We start from the raw sequence: 14,611 nt of genomic DNA on the forward strand, positions 1-14,611 counted from the left end.
TAACTATCAAACTTGATCTATAAAACAAGTTCAGTTCTTCCCACAAAAATATCTGGCTCAACAAATGAAAAAGACTGTATACACAGAAGCATAAACTAGTTTATCTTATTTGGAAAGTTATATGCAGAAGGAAGTTGTGTGCAGAATCTGTTGTATCTATTATATATATAAATAAAACCAATTTTTGTTTCCATCCCTTGATGCCTTCATCATATTGAACTAGCAGGAGCCAAACAGAGCATTATGATCATTTCCGTAATTACAGATTGATGAAATTTCTACTGAGAAGGATCCATCACCTCTGTTAATGGGAGGAAATAAGAATCCATACCTTGTTCATTCACAGTTCCCAAAAGAACTGAGCTCAGATAATAAAATAAAGGCCAAGTAGTTACTCAAGGCTCTATGCAAATTATAATAAATTTCCAAAGTCCCTTGTTTTATTGTTTAGATCAGAAAAATAGAGGAATCCATGCATAAAATCAGAAAGGAAACAAAAATCAACACAAACAAACTACAGAGCGGCTCTTCAAAAGTTCTTCTCAGACTGGAAAAGAAATCTCACTTTATAACTCATTACCATGATGGTTGAATAACTAAAACAATTTTAAAAGATGCCAAACCCCTATGCCCTGTACAGAAGAACAGAAAATAGCCATGCCTCAAGGCTTTTGAAAACTCTTCCTCTGAACATCTCCTCCCACTGGTGGGATAAAAGGATGATTGGACTGAAGTCACCACAACTATTCATTTCCCCAGTTATGCATGATAGATAAGCACCTGAGTGAAATAAGACTTCACAGTCTAGCCACGACGAAATCAGCTCTGATGGGCATTTCTTGCCTGTGGAACAGACATAACCCTGTTTATTTCAGGTCTTGTAAAAGCTAAATTTACTCAAAAAAACAAGGTGAACCTAACTTGCAAAAAAAGCTAAATTTATACATTACCTATGTTTAGGAGACTTCTAATTCCAGTACTAAGCAAATCTAATCCACCTGTCAAATGGTAACTCTACCAGAACTATCTGTGTGTGTGGTTAGAAAGGGACTAAAGTACTAAACAATTTCATAGAGGTTGGACAGAAATAGGACATTAAACAAATACATACATTTCATGTAAAAACCATGACTTGGGAGTTTGCAGCTTTTCTCTTTTCATCTTGAAAGTGGAATCAGACCCACTGTCAGGCAGTCAGATGGGTAACATCTGCCTGTCCTTTCCCAGGAACCTGCCTCCAGCCACCAGGGCCTTCCCAAACTGACAGAAAGCAACTGTACAAGGATATCTGCCATTTACCTCAGTGCCTTCGGGTGCGTCCTTCTGCTCCCACGGGCCAGGGTAGTCATTCATCTCTTGGTTTTGCTCTCCTTCCTTAGGAGCTAAAAACCCTGGTCTTCTCATGGTCATTGTGACCCAGGCTGCCCTGCCTTGCTAAAGTCAAAGAATACAACATCCACTGCACTTTCCTCATCACTAGAGCCAAACACCTCAGCAAAAAAAGGCAGCCAGAGTGGTCCAGCACAATTTGTTTCATATTTCATAACTTGCTGTTGCCCACAAGTATTTGCTATCTTTAAGCTTGGGGGAAAATACCAGTATTCCAGCTTTCTTGGATGGTAATGTCCTTCCCTTTTTTTTTTTCTCTCATTTCTCTGTATTTCATTTCCTTTTTGATTATAAGTCAATGTCTTCTCAGTATCTCACCTTGATTCTTGAATTTGTGTGTGGAATTCCATTTTTAGATTAGGTGCTGAATGCCACCCCTCAGCTATACTGATGGTAACTCAGAGAATGCACAGGTCTGCTTTAAAAGTTGTGTTCAGGTTTGGAAAATAAAAAGGTAAAAAAAGTCCTCTAATGTAAGACCACTACAGAGCTTTCATAACTGGTAGCTTCTTCCATAAGGTGGCAGAAAATAAATAGGATACGTTTCAGAAAAAGAAAAAAACCCAAACAAAACCCAAACTCTTTCTAGCCCTCAATACATGCATTCTTTTCAGCACTGAGTCCCAGAAGCTCTGGTGTTTTAAAATATTCATCAGTTATGAAATTCCAGAAGTTAATATCAACATTCTTCATCTGAATGTCTGAAAGTTGACTTTAAGTAAAAATCCCTTAACAGTTAGAAGGGATTCTATCAATTTCAGAAGTTGTTGTGGAAAGATGTAAAGTTCTCTCTGGGTTTAAAGTACTTAATGGTAAATTTAAAGTGCTGCCTCTTCACACTCCCAGGTGCATAAATTTTGATTCCAATCTCCAAGCTCAAGGTTTTCTGGTCTTATGACAAACTCTAAACTCATAAAAGTAAGTGTAATGTGTAGATCAGTGTAATGTTAGCATCTGCAGCTCTTCTGTTGCTACTAAAGCACTGACCTTATAAATCATACTACTGCAGAGTCATCATCCCTCTAATTAATTGGCCTATTAGATAGGTCTGCCAAGATTAAAGAACCCAACATCCACTGTTGCCTCTCTACAATAAGAAAGAATATCCTGGCAGTGCTAATACTAACACACATCTGGTATTGGTCAGTGTCATGAAACAGAAGGAAAAAATTGTCTGCTGGGGATACTGGAAACCTGTTATGCAGAATCTCAGTTCAGTCCTTGTAATCATGCATGGCTGATAGTCACTCGGGATGTAAGAGTTGCATAAGCACCTCAGGCACCTTTGGGAATTTGATCTTCAGCCCCTTGAATGACTAAGCACAAGGAATACTCCCTGTAGCAGTCCCTCCTCAAAAAATAACAAGGAGTGGGAGAAACTTATTCAACCCATGCAATTTTTCCATTGCAGAAAAGGCTGCTACAATGTGAAGATCATTAAATAAAAAGAGAAGCAGCGAGGGAATAAGCAAAAAGGAAAACTGGGGTCTTAGAGAAGACTCTGAGGTAGCATGGGGAAGTTGGTTAGATAAGCCTGAACACATCCCAGAACAGGCTAGAAATAAATAATATTTACATCAGGAATTCATTATTTTACCATTTTGTAAGTCAATAGGTTTGCAATCGATTTTGCTCATGTGTCTTTTATGTCTAACACAATGTGTTAGTAGACTGAAAATATATTTTGTATGGTATTTCAGACACAAAAATACTCCAGAACTTTTCAGGCATACTTCACACAGCTGCAAAAATTCAGTGTGCACATACTTGCCTGCACAACTTTGCTCTCATGTCACTTGGAGTAGAATTACTAACTTGCTTAAGCCTTGCAGAGTGGCAGGAAGTGGATGCATGTATTCTAGATAAGACAGAAAAAGAATTACTGCCTGAGGGGTGACTACTGACGTGCTTGGCAGGGGCAGAAGATTTTAAGGCAAAGTGCTAAAAGATCTCGGGCTGTGGAGATGCAGACAATAACAGAACAAGTGCAGAAAGAGAAAGAAACAGAAGAGAAGGAAACAATAGGTTGACAAGCCAGCTACAGCAAGTCTCTATTGTATTTTGAAAATACATACAGGCATACTTTCTCTTAACTGAGAAAATACTTCATCACCACCCCCCCCAAGGTGCTGCAGAGTTCACCAGGGGTAGAAGCAAGGTGATATTCTGAAATGCCTGTGAAAACAGTGTGCTGTGCTTGATTGATTGATTGATTGACTTACCTAGGTTATATCACTGATCCTATTTCCTTCACTGAACTCCAAAATCTACATGTCATGTTCAGACATCCAGATGGAAAGAACTCTGTGATCCCAGAAGATGACCTTAGCAGTAGAAGATAAAAGCATAACCACCAGCAGAGAGCAAGACCAACCTGTTGTACTTCTATGTCAAGTGTACAAAAACACATCGATCAGGGGATGACTTTTATTCTTTCAGGTTTTTGTCTTGCCTTCTTCTGAGGAAGTGTCATGTGGAATTTAGGGGTAAAACCAAAAAGATTCTATAGAAATTAAACAATTATAAAAGTGGCTTTAGACATATTTATGAGATTTTAGCACATACCACAGATCAAGACACCATACCGATTCAATCAGATAAATGTGCATTCACCAGGCAGTCAACACCAGGTACTCCATAGCACTCCCTTAAGGAAGCCATTCCAATTAGAAAACTGCTGGTCTAAGAGCAATTTTTCTTTAACTGCCTTGATAGGTTTGGCTCAAGGTCAGTAGGGTTTATACAGTGTGAGGCACAGTGAACGTCCAGCTCATCCTCATCTGCAAAAGCCCTGCCTTCCTTCCAAATAACCATCTATTATCCATGATATTACTGTCTGCTTTATGAAAACCTGCAGTAGGAATACAGTTTGCTTCTAAATTTTTGAAGAATCTTCTGAATCCCTAACAAAAGATTATTATCTTTTCTAAACTTAAGAACTTCACAGGGACATAAAATATATCCTCACTTCATATATAACTGTTGACTTAATTAGAATGCTGCCCTTTATCTAACACAAAGAAAAATGGCATTTAAAACATTTCTAACTCGTTTGGCTTTCTGTTCACTCATTAGCCGAACATATTTTTCACCTGTATTTTCCATTATTCACAGTAAGTCTATTTTGACAAGAGTATTTTGACAACTTTTTAACTGCAAGTGCTCACTGGTTTTCTGGCAGTCCTCTGCAGAATTTTTAGCAGGATCTGCTTCCCTGGCATCATACCAGCAGAACTCAATGTTTGCTCTTCCAGCAGTTTAAATCAGTATATGAGTATCTTTTGGGGTGGCTCTAATTTTTTTAATTACCTAGCCCTCAGCAGGTGCTGTTAATTTGTACAACTACATTGACCTCAGTGAAGCAAAAGCAAGTAACGTCATGGATTTGACTCATATGGCTTATCATTGTTCCAGGACTCTGCTGTTATTACTAGTTAGTTGGTTTGATTACAAAGCCTTCTCCTGAGATAATATGATGTTCAGTGTTATTAAACCATTACTACACTCATATGCTTATTCCACCCACAACTTCTTGCTGGAACAGTCAACGGGGGCCCAATTTCTACTGAATGCCTATTGGCTTTAGACTCATAAATTCATTTAGGTCTAACATTATATCAACATATGACTCATCTGTATCCAAGCTAACTTCAAACACAAGTTAATGAACTTAACGGAAGCATTTGCCCAGAAAACCTTCCAGCATATATTTTCAGAGAGCTTTCTAAATCACCATGACCTTAATAAGCTTTACCAGTTGACCTGGGAGGAGCAAGTCAATCCCACTCTTTGCTTTTCTTGACTCTTCATTGTCTTCAATTTCTGGTCAGAGAGGTGTGTGATCATACTATCCTCTTGGTTTCCTTCAAGTAATGCCATTGACCACACCCTGTGGCTTCTGACTAGTCCAGAATTTGACCTTTCTCAACACAGAAAATCGAACATGCAACTTGTTTTACAAATGTAGCTCTTCCTTTGTTTAAAATACTGTCATTCACAGATAACTGTTATGGTTTTACTGTTTAATGTAAGAGTGATAACACAGACATCTTGAGCTGAAATTATGTGGATTAGCTCCTATTCCAAATTTGCTACAATTTTCACAGAAAAATGAAAGGATTGAGCAAGGAACAAATAGCACTGTTTTAAATAAAATGTGATTCTTTTAAAATTACTTATTTAAACCAGTCTGGAGAACTGCATAAAAGCACACATATTTTAGTCTGAATAGTGCTTATTTTAGATAAAGATTGTTTCCCTTTAGCACCACTGAAACTCAACTAGTTGCTATATTAAGCTAAAGAGATTCAACTTCTTCCTGTAGACAGGTTTAGCCCCTTGACAAACTTGCAGTACTCCACACCAGCTGTGGGCTGTTAACAAGGCAGGGATAGCACATCTAGCCCAATAATTGTGAGGGGTTTTTTTTATTATTATTAGTCACCAGTGAATAATTCACAGCAGCCTTAGTGAATCTCATTTATTTTTCTGTTCTGCAATCAGCCTGTGCTTCTTTCTGGAATATTTATTGCTCCCCATATTATTTGTCAAATGCAGTCTCAGCCTATAGATTTATCAAAAACAGCTTCTTGCAAGTGATTGATAGACAGAATTCAAATACATGGTAGTTTTCATCAGGAATACAGGGCTCAAGACAACTTTCTTCTTCCATTAATTGCAAAACTATAACTGTAAGACACAGATTTGAGTTAGAACTCATTCATTTAATTAATCAGCTGGGGATTTATTTGGAAGACTAAGGGGATTTTACCTTCTTTCTTCTCCCCACTTTAACAACATGTGATGCAATCATGCAGCTTCCAACCAATCAATATAGTTTAGGACCCTTATGAGCCCTGAGCTGATGAAATATTTATTTTTTACAAATATACTCAAAGCAGTCCATTGTCCTTATGGAACTTCCTTTTCCTGATTTGTTAGGGTATCTGCAGAAACAAAGCAAACCCAGGGCAAAAATATTACATTTATAAGTGTAAATAACTTCAGGGGACAAAAGGCACAGAATTCACCCAGTTGGAGTAGCTGAACTCTTCTCTTACATAAAACTGAATGGACTCCTGTAAACAAACCAGTGGCTTGATCAAACCAGAAAGGTTTCTTCAAAATACTATCTGCAGAAACCACCTACTATTTTTGATAGATTCAATTCATACCAATTTGTCATAAGACTGTTCAATATTGGATTTCCTTCACTCACTTTTCTCCATTCCAAAATATTTATAATCCCTTATTACAAAGAAATTTTCTCTAAGACACACCAGATACTTTTTCTTTTTTTCGTCAGTGGCTGCATTTCTGGGTTTGTCTTCTCCTTTTGTTCCACTCCTAGCCAAACGAAGTAGTTATGTACTCCCAACTTACAGTTCCACATGAGATATTCCCAGTGGCTGGGTAATGCTTTGGGACATTTAAGTTATGCATGCAGCTAAGCCACAGTTCTGCTTTCCTCCCTACATATTTATTCAGGTTTATTTCATGAACATTTTGTGTGTATTTGACAAAAAATTCAGTCTGCTATTGTAGACAACCATTCCATGGCAAAAATAACTCTGAGTATCTAAAATATCTTTGCCATTTATATTGAAATTCATCAGCTTATGATATTGAAATTCATTAGCTAAAATATCATCTTCCCAAGTGATGTTCCCAAGGAGTTTCCTGCTGTCTGCAGAAAAATTCTGAGGTAGGAGACACAGAGCACTTCAGATGTTATCTGCATTCCAAAGAGCCTCCAAATTTTTCATTTCTCATCAGCCTTTGTCAACCATAAAAATACTTCTGCCATTAAAGTTAGGAGCAGCCAATGCCCAGGTTGCGAGCTGTTAATGTCACTGACATATTATAAGAAATGCCCTGCTTGCTCCCATTGTGCAGTGCCTAACTCCACCTGGACGCCTACTGAGGTCAATTTACCGGGAGCAAGCTGCACACAAATTCAGCAGTGGCAGCATTTGACCTTCAGTGGTGGGTCTGAATCTTATTATGAAAACTGAGTAAAGCACAGAGCATAATTCTGCTTCTCTAGAAGCAAGTACACTCTGCAATTTCTTCTTTATTCCTGGAGGTCTGTGTTGTCTATAGCAGATTCCCTATGTATATATCCTTTCCCTGCCTATAGCAGCTTGTCAAAATGCTGCTTCAAGAATCTCTGGTGACGCAAAGGTGGTGCTCTGTTTACTCAGAGATGTATCCTTCCCAATAACACCTTTCTGCCTTCCTGTGATGGGCTAGAGTATCTGTATGGTCAGTATTCGACCATAAAAGATTGAAATTCAGCAAGGACTCATGGAGTGTATAACAGAGCTGGAAAGCACATTACTATTTTGAAGCCCAGTGTTACATCGTAAACCCTGAGCTATCTTTACGCTTTCTTTTCATAGGAAATACCTATTCACAGCTATCTAGAACCACATTAAAAATACTTGACCTTGCTCCAAGACAGCCCATTTGTACAATGGGAATAATGTGACACTGGCATTTGTGCTTGGGAATTTAATGAGTGTGTTGTTAAAGGGAACCTGTGTTTTTAAAAACAGCTTTTAAAAGTATCAGATTTCATTTCCATTGGGTAGATGTGTAAGTTCTTCAGTTCTTAGGTTGCTTTTGGAGCATGACAAAAACCATTTGTCATATGTATGTGTCTGATTTAACTATTGGTTCTTCTGTACAAGAAGAGAGCACCCAGAAAAGAGCATACCAGGAGAGCATCCAGCATCGCATTATTTGAAGGCTTCTTGGAACAAAAGCCACACATCCAGTTCATCTATCTCCTTCTAAAACCACAACCTTGGGTTAATGCCATTCTCACTTGTACTTTATCTCACATGTCAGCATTTTACAGACATTTCCCTTCTGCCAACGTAATCTCCTATGTGAGCCTAATCCTGCCAAATTTTGGCATTATTTACCCTTCTAAGACATTTACCTGTATCACATATTTTTTTTCTGACATCATTTTGAAGGGGGCTTAGTTGTAATTTAGACTATATTGCAGCTTATACCTCTGCTGGGTAGCCTGTTCTTGAGTTCAGAAGCATAGGAACAAACTGCTGAATACCTCTTTGATGCAGACAAGTCTTATCTCCTTTCACGAACATGCCCTTATCAGAGTATTTGACTCAGAAAGATAGCTTGAATATCACAGCTGACACCTAGGACATCTCTCACTGAAGTAAAGAGTGAGTGAGGTGTGCAATCTCTCCCAGAGCTTCCCTGAGTCTTTAGATCAGCACTATGTGTAGGCATAATAGAGTGGATTTTGGTTTGGGGTTTTTTATTATTATTTTTATGTGTGGCACGTCTTAAGGGACATTTCAACAAGCAGCATCTTTAAAGGAATCTATTATTCATTATATGTGCACACCACACACACGCACACACGTGCATGCCAGTGAGCTAATACTGTGCAGAAAAAGCAAGTTATTGCAGAGATCAGCAGCCTGCTGCTCCATATTACAACCACGTAGGGCTCAATCAACAGGTGTGGGCACCACACCTGCCTGTGAGCTAGACAGCATGCTGTGCAAACACAGACCACAAGAAGGTTTTTCCTTCTGATGAAAGCTAGGGAGGGAGCTCTGCACAGGGATCCTCAGAGGGACTCACATATCTTTCAGGGTGTCATCCTTCAGATGTGTCCCTGACAAGCTGCATCTTCAGCTGTGCAGCTTCAGGCAGTGCCCAAAGGCACAAATGAGTCCGTGGACTTTCAGGAATGCAGCTGTCAGAACTGTGGCTGACAAGCCAACTCCTGCCCAACTCAGTTCTGCTTGTACCAGAAATCCTTATTAAAGCCAGTAATTTGAGTAAGGTCATCCCAGCTGCTCTGAATAAGGGTTTGCAAAATCAGTTCTTTAAACAGCAAACAGAAGGGTTAAACTAACACTGCCTCCGTGCTTCTGAGAGGAGATTAGGCAGTTTGCCAATTTTGCAGCCCTCAGTAAACTTGACAGAATTGTTTAGCTGGACAAATTGGGTAAATTATCTCTTAACCAGATGCTGTTGTAGTCTTTCCTTAGTTTACTTATTTAGTCTTTCCCTGTTTGTTTTTTTTTTTTACACCATCCTTATAATTTAACTTTGATAAGCACCCACGATTTTACACTCTTCCCCCTCCCCTTTTACCCCCATCTTTAAGTCAAGGGAAGCAGGAGGAAGGAACAAACAGTAAAAAGCATGGGATCTTGTCAGGGTGATGCAGTGGTGTCCTCCTAACCTTGTGGAAATTGAAGACTTTGCTGAAAGTTAAGCAGTCTTTATTCATCTTTACTGAGCAGTTACACCACAGTGGCCTTTTGAAGGCAACCAGACCAGTGCAAAGGTTGCACACAGCCTGTAATAGTTTTACATTTGCCATAGAAGTGTGGCGGAAATGGTACAATGCAGAGGGCACTATGATGCCAGCAAAGCAGTACCAATATTTTTTAAAACTGTGGGTTTGCCCTGGGAGAAGGTGCTTGTCTGACCTCACTACTAAAATGACATTGATGTTGGTAATAATTTTGACACTGACTTCAAACAGGTTTTGGTCTTTTTTCTCTTCCTGCCTCCCAAAATTTTCACAAGTGCTCAGCTGTCATCCTGGAATAAAGAAGAAAATACCTGCAGGGAAAGTTGCGTTTAAGCCGGCCTGGTCCTACAAAAGTCCATGGACTTTTTTCATCCTGTTTTCATGGGGGATGTCCTGAGCAGGGCCATGATAAAGGGTCTACAACTACTTGGAAGAAAAAATGGCAAAGGGAATAACTGCCTGCCTGCTGACAAAAAAGCAGGAAAAGTATCAATATACTCAATGACATACAAACACATGTACACATCAACCTAGGACCCAATTCCACTCTCTCTGCTTAGGGCATGCTGGCCTGCAGTGGTGATGACTTTTTTTGCTCAATAACTCCCTGTGGATACTGTGATAACACATTTCTGGCACATAGCTGGTGGGTTTTTTGCTAGAGATTAAAGGCCCCTGCCCAGCTCTCTCCTGTATCTTCAGGTGTGGAGTAGCCAGACAGCTTTTTCCTGTGCAGTTGGCTCTACCAGAGTTTGCGTCCAAGACTCAAGAGAGAGACTTTACATTCAACAAAACCCTGGATTCCCAAATAACCATCTACCTAAACTGAGGGTCTTCTAAAGGCTCTCTGTGCCACCTATCATGATGCTGTAAGCACTGCTGGGACCATTCCTATCTAACAGAGTAATTTTCATCACTGTCGTATTAACTATGAAGGAACAACACAGGAGATGTGACAACAGAATGGAAAAGACTTAAAAAGTAAAAACAACTACAGGCAGCAGCAGAAACTTCAGGTAATTATAGCCAGAGGCTTAGTACTCAACCGAGTCATTATGGTGCTTCTCTACTAGTTGTAGTTCTGCCCAGGATTAACGAATCTCAAAGCTGAGAACAATGGGGAGCTCTTTAAGTGGACCAGCAATGAGAAAAACATGCCTATGTATCCAACTCAAAATAGATGGCATGACCAAGATATGTGGCAAGTGGGGATCTCACAAAAGTGCTTTACAGCTACTAGTTTGGGAAGATACACACTACCACCTTAAACAGGAAGCAATAAAACCAAACGACTGGATGGCTTACATCAACAAAGAGCAGCGCTTTCACCTGCAACTAAACTCTTCCTTCCACATTTTGGCAATGGAAACAAGTCTCACAGTGGGAGTGTATTCATGCCTACTTTAGGCACCTTTATACAGTCCCAGTGGTGGAAAGAAACTGTGACTGAATAGTAGTCACTTTTGTCCATTTATAGCTGCCTGAATGTCTTAATGTCCTGGTTTCAGCTGGGATAGAGTTAATTTTCTTCTTAGTAGCTGGTGCAGTGCTGTGTTTTGGATTTGGTGTGAGAACAATATTTATAACATGTTTTTGGTTGTTGCTGGATCATGTTTATACTCAGTCAAGGACTTTTCAGTTTCTCAGGCCCTGCCAGGGAGGGCTAGAGGGGCACGGGAAACTGGGAGGGGACACAGCCAGGGCAGGTGACCTGAACTAGGCAAAGGGATATTCCATACCACTGAACATCATGCCCAGTACATAAAATGGGTAGGGGTTGGCCAGAGTCAGCTGATCACTGCTGGGGGACTGGCTGAGCATTGGTCAGTGGGTGGTGAGCAATTGTGTTGTGCATCACTTGAGTTCTTTTCCCCTTCCCTTTGGATTTTGTTCCTCTCCCCTTTACCCTCCTTTTCATTATAATTTTTGTTGTTATTATTAATAATAATAATATAATATATTAATATTTTTATTTTATTTTAAATTGTTCTTCTCTCAACCCTTGTGTTTCACATTCCTTCCCAATTCTCCTCCCTATCCCTGTGGGGGCAGGGAGTGAGCCAGCAGCTGTGTGGTTCTTAGTTACTGGCTGGGGTTAAACCGCAACACTTGAAATCTTCCCATGGTAGCACCAGTTTCAGAGAGGAGACTACCAAAGAGGGGCTGGTGGGCTGTGTGCCACTATCTTATAATGTTACGATATCTCCTGACTGATCTTCAATCCAAAATGGACCAAAGATGTAAAGTGGTTCTCTGCAAGTTTTCCTCACTGACTCTCAGAGCCTCCTCTGACAGTATCGAAGTTTGTCTGGATTTATATTGCCAGGAGAAACAAAATGGAAGTTTTGTTTAGGGAGCAAGAACTGTCTTAGCCATTTCTCTGAGGCAGGAAGATAGCACGCAGCCCTCTGCTGAAAATCAGTTTGACCTCAAAGCAGTCATTTGGATTCAACACCAGGCCTGCCCACAGGAGGATATTTGCAGGCGTAAGTCTGGAGTAGCCAGTGTGCTGTTGATTCACACCAGGCAAGTGCTAGAGTGACATAAAATTTTTCAAACATAATACCCTACTTAACATTCCTAATGCAGTTTTAGATATCTGAAAGTATTTTCAAATTTCTTCTAGGTGGAAAAAAAACATGAAGGAACAGCCAGACAACTTTTTTTTTGTTTCTTGAAAGGGCAATTCAGATGAAAAACATAACATTTTGAAATGTTTTAAACTGCATTTAGATAAATTGGGACATCTAACCAGAAACAAAATAGTTTATTCCTAGTCAATGAAAACATTAATTTTACCTGAATGGTTTATTTTTCCCTAATTCTCACTTACCAATTACAGCTACAAAAGGAGAAAAAAAAAATCATTCCAGGCTGGCCCAAGATAAAACCCTTACCCTCTCCAAACCTAAAGAGATAGTGTATGGTACCCTGCATCTCAGCTAGTCACAGGCATTTTGAAAATGTGAGCAGCTAAAAAAGGGGCAGATGAACATGAGTTTAAGCATGGCTATCATGCTTTGGCAAGCCCAAGGAGCTCCTCCCTCAGAGCGAAAGGAGCAGAGCAACAAAGGACAGTGATAACCTACTTCCAAATAAATCAAGCTGCTCAGAGGGAACAAGCCTTGCAGAAGGTCGCTGTGGTACACACAGGACAATTGTTCTGCTGCCCAGAAAGCAAATAAACCAACTCTCCTTCAAAGAGATTACAGTGAGCCAAGCAAGCAGAAAGAGCAGCAAGAGAAATACAAGCAGTGATTTTAATCACATTTCCCTACTGCATTTCTCATTGCTGAAGGGTTTTCACTGGCTTTAACTGTGAGGCTCAGCCACTGATCATGGATTAATAGTTTCTGTGGTCACCCTTCCCCAGCAATCAATGCCACCAGCATTTCTGTACTCATGGTTACCCAAGGTGACAACCAATTCAGAGGAGGTCCATCCACTTGCCTGGACCTGCCTGGTCTTATTCTAGTTGAGCATTTAACACAGCAGAAGAGCAGGGTGGATGTTCCTGCTGCAGCAACCACGAGAAAGGAAAAAGGGCAGAAGAGAGTAGAAGGCAGCTAGTCCTTTGCTTGAAGATGAAGAGTCAAGAATCTGTCAATAAGTCTATTCTGCCAGCAGCCTTGGGAGAGGGACTGCAGTGCTGCTAAAAAGCAGGGTGCAATTGACACGTAGCAATTTCTGATTCCTTTATAAAACTAAATCAATTCTGCTCTTTTCCACATGCATATTTATGTAAATAAAGCAGAAAAATTAATGACACAACTTCTCAAATGTTACACGTATACACTTTGGTGGGATTTATATCTTTTTTCAGATCATTTTCAGAAAATATTCTGGCCTGTTACAGAGCAGCACTTAAGGATTTAAATGTCTTCTTAAAAAAGCCTGTGTTTAAGCACTTTGGTGTATCGGGGTAGTGAATTTTATTAACAGAAATATTTGATCAAAGAGTAAACATTAACACAAATTGCAAAGAAGACATTCAAAATTCTCTGTTACAAAAAATCAAGCTGAAAAGACAGCTTCAGGAGCTAGAGCCATTTGAGTCAAAATTATTATATCGCCTGCAGAGTCTGCCCACTCTGTACAGTTCAGGTCTCTACAGTTCAAGTTCAGCAAGACTTGCTATGACTTGCTGAAAAATAAGCTTCATACTAGTATTATTTAAAGCAATAATCCCAAGAGTGCCACTGCATGATCACCAAAAAAGTGGACTGTGATCTGGTCATATATTATCCACAAACAAAAAAACCAAAAGATGGAGATACTGAACGCTTTCCCTCCCTTTATTAATTGATTTCTTGTGTAATTTTCAGAGCTGTTTCAATAATGTTTGATTACAATTTTTGAAATGCTTTTTTAAACCAGTGTCACCTGTGCCTAAAGCCAGAGAAAAAATTGCTTCTATAATGAAGCTTCAAATGAATGACAAATTAGAGCTGTCTGTTAAGACACAGAAGAGTAACCATTCCTTGTAAAAATAATTCCCACATGAAAACTAGTAATTATGTAACTGCACAGCAAAGAAGTTATGTGCTTACCAGGTTTCTTCCCAACCTGACATAAAGGATGCAAATATGCAAATACAGACAATGCCTCAGAGTTGTACAGATCTCGAATGAGCTAATTCTCACAACCTGAAAGCTAACTCCTGTGGTTTGGGAAAAAAAACCCAAAACCAAACCAAAAAAAACCCAAAACAAAACAAAAAAAACCAAACAAACAAAAACAAACCAATGAAAAAAAATCATTTTCTTCTGCACTGTTTGAAATTGACCATATTCAAAGGCAGTTCTCCCAGCTGATACTTCTTCTTGCTAACAGAGGAGATTCTGAATACCTGTGTTAATATGATACATTCCTTCAAAACAAAATGAGGAAATGGGACAGGAAGAACCTGGG

The sequence above is a fragment of the Falco peregrinus genome, chromosome Z (assembly GCF_023634155.1).
Source record: "Falco peregrinus isolate bFalPer1 chromosome Z, bFalPer1.pri, whole genome shotgun sequence".
Classification (NCBI taxonomy): domain Eukaryota; kingdom Metazoa; phylum Chordata; class Aves; order Falconiformes; family Falconidae; genus Falco; species Falco peregrinus.